The sequence below is a fragment of the Ips typographus genome, linkage group LG1 (genome assembly GCF_016097725.1).
Source record: "Ips typographus isolate SLU linkage group LG1, UJ_Ityp_2.0, whole genome shotgun sequence".
Taxonomy (NCBI): domain Eukaryota; kingdom Metazoa; phylum Arthropoda; class Insecta; order Coleoptera; family Curculionidae; genus Ips; species Ips typographus.
Window position 1 is genome coordinate 2,139,579 of NC_138422.1, and position 14,512 is coordinate 2,154,090.

The 14,512-nt window shown below is 35.0% G+C and overlaps 1 protein-coding gene and 1 long non-coding RNA gene across 2 annotated transcripts in view; one reads left to right on the forward strand and one right to left on the reverse strand.

Moving 5' to 3' along the window:
- Window positions 1–14,512, forward strand: part of stet (rhomboid serine protease stem cell tumor) — a 108,000-nt gene that overhangs the window by 20,350 nt on the left and 73,138 nt on the right. The window lies entirely within an intron of this gene.
- On the reverse strand, window positions 12,550–13,322 carry LOC145737949 (uncharacterized). Its single transcript, XR_014180532.1, has 3 exons — window positions 13,035–13,322; window positions 12,774–12,956; window positions 12,550–12,710 (listed from the first exon to the last, which is right to left on the reverse strand). It is a non-coding gene; the product is annotated as an uncharacterized LOC145737949 (long non-coding RNA).

Consider the following 14,512-nt stretch of genomic DNA (forward strand, 5'->3'; position numbering starts at 1 on the left):
CTCGGGTAATTGAAATTCTAATTGAACAAGCCGGATAAATGAAGACGTATGTATATTCATTGATCATTAAAGGGAAACATTACATTAAATTACCCTTTGTTGTGTAACCAATAATTTTTCTTTTATTTGTGTTCTGGTGTAATTCGTATTCCTGCGAGACTGGGGACGGGCTTCAAATATTTTAACGTACCCGTGGACTTTTCCGGCTTATCGAGAATTGGCCGTATCAATTTCATCGGAAATCTTTACCAAATATCATCAACGATTCGTGTCACGACACCCCGACGGAATGCACATTCACTCACATAACAGAAAACTCTCGTTTATCCTGGCACCGGTTCGTACAACTCCTTTTCGATATAATAATATAGTTTCGATCTCATTAACTATACGTGGTGGAAATATTTAATAATAAAACGACATTAACGATGACACTTGAATGGTGCATTCATTACGTAAGCGGAATTGTACAATTCCACGTCCCAAAGGTTTTAATTTATATTTTCAATGGGCCTATAAATTACTCTAACTTCCCTCGATATCAAATGCTGTCTCGTAAATTCGGGCTTCGGTTCAACTAGCAAGGTGGTCTCTTTTCCGTTATCCTGTAAAGAGCGTTTTATCTCAAATGCTCCAGCTCGAAAATGACGACCAATTAAGATTAAATTAGATTTCTACTTGGTTTTTCGTTGGAAGTTTGTTGTCGTTGCAAATTTGTTCAAATAGTGATTTAAATAGTAAAGTGTATATTTCAGTTTCTAGATAATAGCGACAGAGAACAATAAAGTGTGTAACACCTGTGGTAACACTTAGAGACAGATAAACCAATAAGAGCATATGGGGGAAATGTAACATCGAAAGCATCAACAAATGGGTAAAAGCAAGGAGAAGAGACTGGGATGATAGAATGGCATCTGAGAGATTAGCTTCCATCTGCAAAAATAATAAGAAGAAGAAAGAAAAGAGAAAAATGGAAGAAGATCAACAACATCAGACACAGAATGAGATGCAAACAAACAGGAGCAATCCTGGTCAGACGAAGAAGAAGTTCCAAAGAAGAATCCACTATGACATCAATGAAAACTTTCTTGTTCCCACTTTTTTCCAAATACCCTTCAGCAAGCTTCGTCGATTATCAAAAATGAGATGCAGAGCATTAAAACTATGATATGTTAGAGAGGAATCCGCTTCAATCAAACACTGAAATGTTTTCAGAGACAATGGCAACTGATCAGAAAGACCTTCAGACCCATGCTGAAGCATATTGAAGAAAGAAAATGAACTAAACCTAACCTAACCTAACCTAATTAACAAGATTGAACTGTGCCTAAAGCATGGAAAAAATAGATCATGAAGGAAGTCCTGCAGAGAATACTTATCAAACCGCAAGAGTTGACAGTAGAACAACCTTCATCCTTTCTCTCCAATGGCGCTACAGCCCAAATTGAGCCTTGACCTCCTCTATCCTCCGCCTCCAACACTGTCGATCCAACGCCGCTCTCCTCCAGGTTCTGACACCTATCAAGTTCTGCGCGTCTTCTGTCACTCCATCCTCCCATCTTTTCCATGGTCTCCCTTTTGGTCTTCTGCCCTGCATCCTACTATTGAGGGCCCTTTTTGGTAGTGTGTTATCCGGCATTTTTACTACGTGGCCTGCTCATCGTAGCCTCTGTAGTCTGACGAATTCTGAGATAGGTGCCTCCTTGAAAAGTTGGTAGATTTCATGATTATATCTTCTTCTCCATATCTCATTTTCATTTAGTCGCCCAAAGATCCGTCTTAGTATTCTTCTTTCAAACACCTCCAGTTTATTCTGTGAGTTCTTTGTCATGACCCATGTCTCGCATCTATAGCATAGTATCGACTTGATGATGGTTTTATATATGCTGATTTTTGATTTTCTGTGTATGATTTTGGAGCGGAATATATGGGACAGAGCGAAGTAGGCTTTGTTTCTCCGATTTCTCTGATCCTCTCGTGTTGAGTTCAACACCTAGATATGTAAAGCTCTGGACAGCATCCACGTTATCCTCTTCTCTGGGGTAGTTTTTGTTTCCTCTTGTTCTTGTCTGGGTTAGTGTTTTTGTCTTTTGTGAATTTATTTCGAGTCCGATGTTTCTGGCCTCTTTCTTCAGTTGTGTGTATATTTCTGCCGCCTCTTCCGCTCTGCGGGTCATAATATTGATATCATCATAATATTCATATCATCTGCGTAGGCGGCCAGGTACCGATTTGTTTGTCGTATGACATATTCCAGAGCCAGCTTAAACAGTGTCGGTGCGAGTCCGTCGTCCTGTTTTAATCCTTTGTTTATTGGGAATAACCTTCATCCTACTTATATGGAAACAAGAGAAGGTAATAAAGAAATGGAAGAGAATAGAAAGTAGAATAGTCTCCTGTTTATAAAAAAAGTAGATAGAACAAAGTGCTTAAATTGTCCAAGCCTTGATAGGAGAATATCATTTCAGCATTTGCGTTGCTTGCTGTCCAGCTTGTTGATGCTTTTTCTTGACCAATCAGACCGTGCTGTAATTCAACTTGGAACTAGCTTCAGTTTTCATGATTTGAAATAAACTCTAATTTGGACACCCTGTATCTTCGTCTAAGTTTGTGTTTTTCATGGTAAAAGAACGTAGCAGGTGTTCGGTCGCGGCTCGTGCCTCCAAATTTGCCGTCCAGCACCTGTCGTTGTTGTTAAATTGACTTTTTTCTTTCGGTAATCAGAAGTTGTTCAAGTCACGGAACGATAAGTAAAAAGCCGGTGCAAACTCACCCCAACACAGTCTGTTACCTTAGGAAGGAAAACAATAACACCACCTTGTGCCTCGTCGAAAAACATCCCTCTCAAAGCAATTCGATATCGTATTAAAGAGGGCGGCATATGTGTAGGGGGTGTAAAAATGGAGCACGCGTTCCCGAGCAGATGTCAGACGGGATGATCACCGGGTCGAGTAACTTCTGCCTGTGTAAACACCTGGTGGAGCTTCGCCTTGGTCAACAACACTTGCAAGAAATATAAGACGTACATATGCCCCGATTATGCAATTTAATGCAATAACTCAACTAATGATTTAATGGTTCATTTCCCTATAGGCATTGTTACGTTAATACAGCATAAACTGCCTACTCGTTTTGGTGCCGCTGTTATTGTACGATAAGGAAAACAACCCTGAAGCTGTTTACCAAAGCCGTAAAAACAAACAGGGGATTCTTAAATTAAGGGCGCGTGCCCTTCCCGGTTAAGAAACAAGAACCATCCTGTTAACAGGCAGGTGGTTGAAGACAAATAAAACGATTTGATTTAAACCTCTCTTACAATGTTGCCAGTTTTTATCTAGATAATTATGATAACTACATCATTACTGCAAACGATAATGGAAAAAAATAAAACTTGAGCGACTTTCTCGATATAGTGGAAATGAGGAAAAGTGGCAACATTTCCTAAAAGGGCCGGATGGCAGCCCTTCGGGCAGGAAGCTGGCGATTGGGTTTCAGCACACGCCACTATTAAGGATGTACTGCAGCGCGAGCCTGTTGGAATTCATAAAAGTCCGGATGCACCCGTACGAGGGCCCTGCTGTATTGTGTGTGATTCAATGAATAAAGCCGATTTTCATTGTAAAAATCAACAGGAAACGCTCGCCGATATAAACCCACAAGTTATCACCTGCTTAGAATCTCAAGCATGAAGGTCACAGATTGTCAAGTTGGCACGAATACAAAAGTGAGGAACAAGGGGGCATAACGTTAGAAGTCTTCCTCTATTCAATGGATTGCCTGAATGTGATCATTTTGTTTAAACTTGCAGTGTTTTTTATGTATTTAATCGTGTTGCGGTTAGCAGGAGATAAAAAAGCAGTTTAAGACGGAACATTTTGAGCTTTTTACACTCGCTGAAACCTCAAAAAATGGTGGAGATAAGGAATTCTTTTCAAAGTTGTGATGCAATTTCCACACCACGGAATATCAAAGAAGATATGAGTAAAATTCAATATGACGTCACAATTGGTGTCATTACTGCCACTTTCCCTGGGAAAGAGAGTATACAGGGTGGTCCAGTTTTAAGTGTCAATAATTCACCATTCGATAGCCAATCAAACAATAAGTTGACTTGCATTATGTCATTTTTTCTGTAAAACGTTTTCTAAGGAAGATACTGTTCTCCAAATTTCAATTTAAAAAATCGTTTTATAGTGTAAAACTGAACATTCAAGACTTGTGAGAGTCCAAATTTGTACTGAATAGTCTAAAAACTTGCTATTAACTACTAGGAATAGTCTTATAATTCGTTTTCTCAGACTGCCTTCCTGGTAAAAACTAAAAACAGTCCGGAAATCAAGACAAAGATTGTATTGTACATGAAACTCATTTTTTGCTACTAAAAATAATCTAAAAGTTGATCAAAAGGCTAGAACTGACTTTACTAGGACTAAAGCGAATCCAAAAGTCTATTTTCAAGACTTTAATTGGTTTACAACTCAATTTTCTGAAACAAGATTTTCGGACTATTTTATTTCTCAAGACTAATTTAAATCCTAAGACTAACCTAACCTAACCTAACCTAACCTAACCAAAGCTAACCTACTGAAGAAACTTGACTTTTGGAAATAGTCTTAAACTCGATTTTTCAGTCTTAAAAAGCAAGTCTGAATTTCTTAGAGATACTACAATTTATTGCACCTATGACTGTAGAAATTTAATAGTAAAGAAGCTAAGTTTGAAGTTACATTTTCAAGACTATGGACAGTGTCCAAACTGGCTTTTAGGCCTGATAAGTCAAAAGATAGTATTGAAACACTAAAAACAGTCTAGATTTTTAAGAAATACTTGAATTTTTAGCACTGAGGTGTCTAGAAGTCGATTTAATAGTAAAAAAGCTTAGAATGATATTTTAAGTCTATGGAGAATGTAAAAATTGTTTTTTTAAGTTTGCTATGTCAATAACTTCGCTTTTCCAAGCTGAAAGCAGTTTTGAAACACTAAAAATAGTCCAGAATTCTAAGAAAATGAAAAGCAAAGTAAAAAGTACGAAAAGTTAGTTTCCAAGACAATTTTTATGAATCTAATGTCAATGTACTGTTTCTAAGACTATTTTCAAGACTAAAATATTGAAATTTGTGTTAAAATTATGAAAACTTAGTTCAAATGCAAATTTTAAGCTTCTGATGTCACTTTTCATTAGTTCAGAGTCACTTTTTGGTGTTCAAGTCAATTTTTAAGGCTTAAATGTATGAATTTGTTGAAAAATACTAGAAAAATCAATTTTTAATACTAAAGTCTCTCGATTTGTATTAAAACTGGTTACAAACTATTTTTAAGCTTCTGAAATAAATTTTTATCTTTTCTAAATCAATTTTCACAACTAAAGAATTTCAGTTTATTTGGAAACTATGAAAACTGGCTACAATAAAATTTTTTAAGCTTCTTAAGTCAATTTTTCGTTTCCAAGAAAATTTGTAAGTTGGGTTGGGTTAGTTTTGGGTCTTTGAACGTAATAAGTGAATTATCTCGTAAAAGAAGTATTAAATTAGAATTGTATAAGAGATAATTAATTTTTCATCGTTAACAATAAATTTAAAAGAAACTGTAATTTTTGAAAAATATCAAAAGACGTAGAAAATAAGGCAAAAACATGAAAACCATCTTCCTGTATCTACGCTTCTGGAGAATTTTGGCAAACGTCATTCATAATGAGTATTAATTTCTAGAGTGCTTGTTCCAAATTTGATTCAACGGTCTGACAGTTATGACAAAAAAAAACTATTTTTTAAACTGAATTTTGAAGAACTGTATTTTCCTTAGGAACCCTTTTTCAGAAAAATTACATAATGTATGTTAACTTATTTTTTGATGGGCTATCGAATGGTGAATTATTGACATTTAAAACTGGACCACCCTGTATAGATAATTACTGTAATATGAGAAATAACGTTGTTGCATTCCAAAGTAAATTGATAAAACAGCACTTGTGGTCAGAAATTTCAACTTTTGACAATTCAAGCAATCAAATGAAGCAAATTATCCCAGAATGTGTGCGTGATTGGTGCCGTCCACTTGAAACTGTCTGTTAAAATGGTCAAGTGGATACAACTCCTAATTATCAAAATATGGAGGGCAACAAAGAAGGAGAACGCCGCTAAAGCATCGAGACTTGTTGATGTTTACCGATCCACGACAAACATAGTTGGTAGAGAAGTGGACGTGAGGGTCTCGTTTAACGATTCGAAAAGATAAATAATCACGAATCGGCACACCAGTTGATTACAGAGGGTCCGGGGCTCCTTCGGAAATATCCCCGGGTACCCGTCATTAAATAATAGCGCCGGCTCGTTACTGGTGGTACTTCTCTCACTCTCGAAGAGGGGCACGAGGTGCGCAATTTCGTTCCGAATCCAAACAGTAAGTCGCTAATTGGACAACGAAAATTTGCCCCCCGGGTGATTTCTTGTGAGATCGAATGACCTATTCCTCACGGGTACCAAAATTCCAAATTTCGGGTATTGTTCACGCTACATTTTTGACCGGGCGCAATTTAAATTCTGATCCGCCTATCGGACCTTCAATAATAAACATTTAATAAGTTAATAACGCATATAAAGTGAGTTCCGTAATGGTTTTTAATAAACCCGGGGGCCCGCGAAAATCGTAATTATTTTAATCGACTCTACGAATTTTTTGCCAAAATTCATTTTGCCCAAGATTGATGGGGGCTGTTACTTGGTGAGTCGAGATTATTAGCCTTCGATCCAATAACATTACAACTTTAGTTAATCAGTAATTACCAGTTGTACAACAGTCTAAATTTAAAGTCAGTTTTAGTGAGTTTTTTCAGAAGGATTGTACGGTTTATGACTAAAATAATAGACAGCAAAACAGAATTGTGAATAAAGTCCACCCTGTATACGATCCCGTTTAACATTCCGCGAATGCCAGATAACGATCGGTGCGCTTGTTTCGGGGTTCAGACCCAAATAATTTCTCTGCAACAATATTTTATCAAATTATTTTATTTATTAGTTAGTGGTGATTAGTTATTTTGTGAGAGAGAGGGACTTATGTCATGGTTTGAAAGATGAGAGAGAATGCTACTTTCATGAATATTTCCGAATGTTAAGTCTATACAGTGCAAAAGGTCCCAATATTTCGAAAACTATACGCTTTCAATAAAAAAGTTTTTCAAATCCAAATTTTTGTCTTAATTTCATTGAAATTATACAGGGTGCTCCATAATAAGCCATTATATCAAAGTTGCAATGTTGCCAGGTCTACTGTTAGAACGGTCTTCTACCGTTCTCCTGTTTTTTGTATATAATCTACTGTTTTTAATTACGAGTACGTTATTGCCATTATGTTGGTTTTTAAACTTTTTATATATTTTTTTTCATTTTATTGAATTGGAAATTTAGTGAAAATTCTATAATGCGCTTAAAACAGTCATTTTCTTACTCCAAATTATTCTCTAAAACCACGTGATCTGTCACTAATGTCAAAATTGGACTAGAATTTGCAAGAATTACATTTTAACACAGTTTTCGAAACAATACGATTTTCTGAGATTTAACAGTTATTTTGACAATTGTCACTTCATAGTCTAGCTAAATAGTCTTCTGAGATCACGTGACAACTATCAAAACTGTCAAACCATGCTTAAAAGTTTCAATCAGGGTTTAGAAACGTTTTCTTGTAGTATTGGTTATAAAACGTGTTTCTGAGATTTATGACAGTTATTTTGCCAGTTGTCACGTGACCGTCTAACTAAATAGTATTCTACAATCACGTGACAATTGTCACTAACGTCAAAACTGTTAAACTAAGCTCTAAAGTTGCAAAAATCAGGATTTAAAAACGTTTTCTTTCAGTATTTGGTATAAAACGTGTTACTGAGATTTTTGACAGTTATTTTGCCAGTTGTCACGTGACCGTCTAAGTAAATAGTGTTCGACAATCACGTGACAACTGTCACTACGTCAAAACTGAAACCATGCTCAAAAGGTGCAAACATCAAAATTTAGAACTTTCTTGCAATATTTGATATAAAACGTATTTCTAAGATTTTTGACAGTTATTTTGCCAATTGTCACGTGACTGTCTAACTAAATAGTGTTCTACAATCACGTGACAACTTTCACTAACGTCAAAACTGTTAAACTAGGCTCTAAAGTTGCAAAAATCAGGATTTAAAAACGTTTTCTTTCAGTATTTGGTATAAAACGTGTTACTGAGATTTTTGACAGTTATTTTGCCAGTTGTCACGTGACCGTCTAAGTAAATAGTGTTCGACAATCACGTGACAACTGTCACTACGTCAAAACTGAAACCATGCTCAAAAGGTGCAAACATCAAAATTTAGAACTTTCTTGCAATATTTGATATAAAACGTATTTCTAAGATTTTTGACAGTTATTTTGCCAATTGTCACGTGACCGTCTAACTAAATAGTGTTCTACAATCACGTGACAACTTTCACTAACGTCAAAACTGTTAAACTAGGCTCTAAAGTTGCAAAAATCAGGATTTAGAAACGTTTTCTTGTAGTATTGAATATAAACCGTGTTTCTAAAATTTTTGACAGTTATTTTGCCAATTGTCACGTGACCGTCTAAGTAAATAGTGTTCTACAATCACGCGATAATTGCCACTAACGTCAAGACTGTCAAACCATGCTCAAAAGTTGCAAAAAGCAGGATTTAAAAACGTTTTCTTTCTGTATTTGGTATAAAACGTGTTTCTGAGATTTTTGACAGTTATTTTGCCAATTGTCACGTGACCGTCTAACTAATCTTACTAAATAGTGTTCGAAAATCACGTGACAACTGTCACTAACGTCAAAACTGTCAAACTATGCTTTAAAGTGGCAAAAATCAGGGTTTAGAAACGTTTCTTGCAGTATTTGATATAACACGTGTTTCTGAGAACTATGATAGTTATTTTGACAATTATCACGTGACCGTCTAACTAAATAGTGTTCTACAATCACGTGACAACTGTCACTAACCTCAAAATTGTCAAACCATGCTCTAAAGTTGCAAAAAACAGGATTTAGAAACGTTTTCTTAGAGTATTCGATATATAAGGTGTTTTTGAGATTTATGATTTTTGACATTGGTCACGTGACTGTCTAGCTAATTATTAAATTATTTGAAACCACGTGATATCTGCCACTAATGTCAAAACTTAAAAAAAACAATTATTAATGAAAAAATCTGTATTTTTGAAGTACGGTTTTTATAGCAAGAATCAATCATTAAAATTTTTGACAACTATTAAAAGACACTGTATAATAATGTAAAATGAATATGAACCGTTTTTTGAATGATTATTCTACCGCCATTAAATATTTTGACTTGGCAACACTGCAAAGTTGTATGTATACAGAGTTAGCCACCTAAACCGTCCATACAAATTGTAAAAATGTAAAATATGAATACTCCTATCGATCTGCAACGGTTTTTTGAGATATTGATTTTGTTTGAAAAATGACATTTTTAGATTTTGATGTGTCATAGTTCGTAATATAAAAAAAACTGGTGCAGTAAAAATTTTGACTATTAAAGCAAAAAAAAGTGTGAGAACTTTTTGAGATTTGTCACTTGATGGTGTTGTGGGGCTCAGTTAAGTTGTCTTCTATACGAGCGCGTCCACGTATAAAGACAAAAGCCTCGCCGAGTCCTTGTTTACCCGTAAAAAAAGAAGACAAATTCTCGTTTGTTGTCTGTGCATATTTATTACATTATTACTTCTCCCATTTTTTAGTCGGCGCTCCGTACGGTGACTTATAAGTCTTTGGGTGTGGCCTTCGATACTAAATACTCCTCCACGTATATTCGACCACGTTGAAGCCAACATACATAACAACATATTATATCGACCTTATAATTCTGAATTGTGCAAACACCGATCGGGTTGATGATGATGGCAAAAAGGTCCGAGACATTGAACACGTAACGAGCACGTTCTATGATTTCGCTTTTTATCCGTTGAAAGAAACCGGCCTGTCGAGCCAAGTGGCCGTCGTTCTTCAAATTCTTAATCGGCCCTTCCTTTATGAATATTTAGCACCCTTTCCGGATATCCAACTAACAGGCCCAATTACTCCATAGAGAAAAAACCAGTAGAAAAGCCAAAAAGTCCATTAAATCTCCACTTGGCGTGCCTAACTAAGCTTGACTAACTCGCTTCAGCTCCGCAGTATTGTTCTACACATAGTCGGGACTTAATAACCCAGAAATAATTATAACCTAGAGAGCGTCTCTACCTGGACGATGTTGACTTAAAAAACACAAAGTCTACAAAATCCGGCCTGAAATTAGTACTTTTGCCGGCGCTAAACGACATCGACGCCCTGTTATTGGGGCACCGGGGGCCGCTGTCCTCGCATCCCGGTGGTCCCCTCATTAATCCTCCCCCAAAATGTTTGTCGGACCTCAATCATATAGGTTGAAGCAGAAAAAACATTAGGTGTCGGTTATATCACCCCGGTCTCTCTCTCTCTTTCTCTCACTATAGAACCGTGACCGATTTGTTTAAAGAGTGAGAACGCCACCGTGAAAATTCTATTGATGTTCGTCCGCCTATGTTGGATTTACGCCTACCGGCTCAGGTAGATTAAGTAATTTTTCGTTGAATAATGCTCGTTTATTGGATCGAAAGTGGAGTTTTCTTGTCGATACATTTCTGTGACGGATCTTGTTAAAGTCAACAAAGAATATCGAAACAGGAAATTGCTAAGTAAGTGGCTGGAAAGTGCAAAATAAATTGACCTGGGAAACAACCACCAGTTATTAAATAAATAGGAAATGGAAAATTCTTATTAAGAATCGTGAATTATGCAATAAAACAAAAAGAAAATTGAATAAACATACATTAAAATGTAATGTTATAGCTAGTTGTTTCACGTACTATTAACTAAATGAATTTCTAATTAATTGAAGGAAAACATGGTTCCTGACTAAACAGTGCTCTTAGCTGAAAATCATAAAGGATTGGACAGGCTTAGATTGAAACTCCCTAATAAGCTTTTTTTGCCAGAATTGTTGCCGATCTTCATTGAATGGAGAAGGCACTTCAAGAAGAAGAATTAATAATTAAAGGATATAAAGTGGGTAGCAGAAAGATAAAAATAATGATAACCCGACGATACTTGTTTTTTACCCCTTCTAAAGAAGCAACAAGTGGCAACAGCTAGTAATCTAAAATTTACTTAATTTCTGTTTTTATTTATTTATTTTTTTTTATTACGTGAAATGCATTTAAAGTACTCATCTAGAAATTCTTAGTAAACATCTAGACTTGTACTTTAATAACCCAATTCCCGGACTGGTAACGTAAATTACTATGAATGAGGCAAATAAAGTAGGCAAACGTCACATTCAAAACGTCTGTCTTATTTTAGAAATGTAACAATTCCGTATTACAATAACTGTCATTCTACGCTTCATAAATCAATAACCGTTTAAGATAAATAAAATATATTGCATATTTTTGAAAAAATTATATTGTAGAGCATGAAAAATGCTCTTACCGCATACTTATGGTTCATTTTTTTTCCCGTGGCGGTTACGTCATCAAGTGCTCCGCCATATTGAAATTTACGCACGTCGTTTATTACAAGCTAGGCTATCCATCTTTTTAATCACCCGTTTGGACGTTGCGGTATTGACAAATTCCTCCTTTAAACCTCACAATATGTATCTTTCATTAAGCAATTAATTATAAATGAAAATGAGAAAATTATATTGTTTTGAAAAAAACATTCTAAGAATCTCACATGTTTTGCATGCAATAAATCGAAATCTGTATAATTCATCAGTCCGTTTATTACTGCAACAAACAATACACCAGGTTCCCATCTGCTCGTGGAAGATGTGACAACATAGGGCACAGTCCCAACTGACAACATTCTAAACAACATTTTGAGGTTAGGAATTTTAAAAAGTTGAAAAATACCAAAAACTACAAACAGAAGAAATAAAAACTTAATTTAGGGTTGTTTAAGTTTATTAATTAGTGTTGTTATTGCGAGACCTTCGTAGAATTTAAGATTTTTCTTCACCAAACTGCAAAACTTGCAACATTTGGTGGTAAACAAAGGCGGAAAGTTCCAATCAAACTTTGGCTTGGGAACAACAACCACATTTAATTTAAATTATCTGGAAAGAACATCCCAGATAGGTGCATTCAAACGAGTCATTAACAGCCCAATACCAACGTTTCAAGAATTATTTCATAAAATTTGCAAGAAAGGAAAGGCAATGTGTGTATCCTGGGGACTATTAAATCCTAAAGCTGTGTTTTAACTTATAACAGAATTGTTGGTGTTTTAAGAACTTGCTTCTTGGTTTTGTGATATAGATTGCTTATTTATTTCCTTTTGTAAATTTACCCAGCATTAAATACATATCAATTTGGTTTTGTTGTGTGATTTATTTAACATGTTTTTTTCAATTTCAGTTCAATTTATTGTAAGAGCAGGTAGGTACCTCAGTTAAAGAAATTATCTAATTTTATGATTGTTTATGAAGACTTCTTAGATAAAAAAGAAACTTGAGTGTACTTTTTAAAGATTTTATTTGTATATTTCATAATGTGTAAATAATACAATTAAAATAGTAATTTAACCTACTATCTGATGTAAAAGTATTTAACAGTAGCACCATCTGTTTCTAGCCTTATACTCAGAGAAGATACGGCAAAATTTATAAGGGCTAATTCTGCAAAATAATGGCATTTGATCAAATTTATGTATTAAGTAACTTGTATCTTTCTAATATTACCTGAAACTTATTAGAAATTTGTTTTTTCAACACTCTGCATATGGATTTTGACAACACCATTATAACCATAGCTTCAAACACCTTTTGTTTAGAGTCTTTTAGAGCAATTGATAATGGGACTTTTTAAATTTGGACCCTTTCAAAGCATGATAAGCAAACTCCAGATTAGGCAAATAAAGGTACCTGAAACATAAGCTATTTAGTATTAGCAGCTCATTAATACCTTTACCAGAGTCCTTTTTATAGTATTAGGTAAATCACCTTGTCAGCTTCTGCTAAATACACCTTTACTCTATATCCATGTTTCTTCGAGAACCACTGGCTTGAATAAACTTGGTTTTTGTAGTGTTCTTGTAAAAACTCTTCTTGGGAGTAAGTAAATATATGGGCTGTTTCATTGTGACAGTGTTTTCTATTAGAAAAGGCATCCTTTTCTGTTCCACAATCTCTAGTTCCTTCAGAATGTTTCACTGGGCTCCTTGATAGTTGTAAAGTGTATTAAGAAGGTGGCATTTTCAAAAGTGACTACCGAAACACACACACATTATCTAGTCTCACACGTAGTATCGCAGTTAAAAACAAGTTAAATCAAAATACTCCTTAAAATATTGTAAAATTCATATCAAAAATAAAAAATGTCTCTTTGTTTACTTCTTGTCCAAACCAAATCTGAACTGTTTTCAAGATCCCTATAGTAGCCTTCCTTATCTTGGACACCTTGTATACTACAGGCACCTAACAGATATTCGAGTAACAAAAATTTAAATTTATCCAACGATTTACTACAAAAAAAACTGAAAATCCGTGAGGGCAAACTTTTAAAACCCCAACTAAAATTTGACATCAAAATTGTTTTATGAAACCGATCTAATTTTTATGCTATTCACGTGTACCATGATATTTATACGACCTAATAAGTCACAGAATGTGATTTTATGCGGTGTGAAAATGGATTTTTTTCGGATTCGAAACAATGCACGCTCATTACAATTTCAGGGCGGCGCTGCCACTTATAACCGCGATTTGCTGATGAGTTATGAATGAAAATCGCTACTTGATTTTAATCATCTGTGGGAAGCACCCGAAGGCATATTCAATGTCACATGTGGGACTTTCCTGGGATCTATTATTGTTACCAATTTATAAGTATTTAGATGATGATGATGTTGAACAAGCTATCTAAGCTACCCAACTTAATAGTGATAGTTAGTTAGTTAGTCTTCTTTATTTCTAATTATGGTCACAATACATTTCCTGTAACTACAAAAAACATACATGAAAACACAAAAAGAAACAGCGTCATTTTAAGATGAGCGTACACCTAATAGTCTCTCACATAATCCCTGATACAATATGGCTCTAAATTAATTAACATCTGTTTTACCTTTCTTTTAAAAAGTTTCTCATTTCTTTCTAATTTTAAATCATTTTGTAATGTATTAAAAAGCTTCAAACAGGCATAATATGGATTTTTTTCGGTTACAGTTAATCTGTGTATCGGATAATTTACATTTACGCTTCGAGTGTTATAACTATGATGTACCTCCAGATCAAACATACTTTTGTTTTTGAAAAAGAAAACTATACATTCATAAATATATAGTCCCCACACCGTCAGAATGCCATTAGCTTTGAAAACCCCCCTGCAGCTCTCCCTGTATCTGTTGCTGCTGCAAAGTGCTCGTTTTTGTAAAACAAATTATTAGACTATTATTAGAACTATTAGAACCCCAAAATAT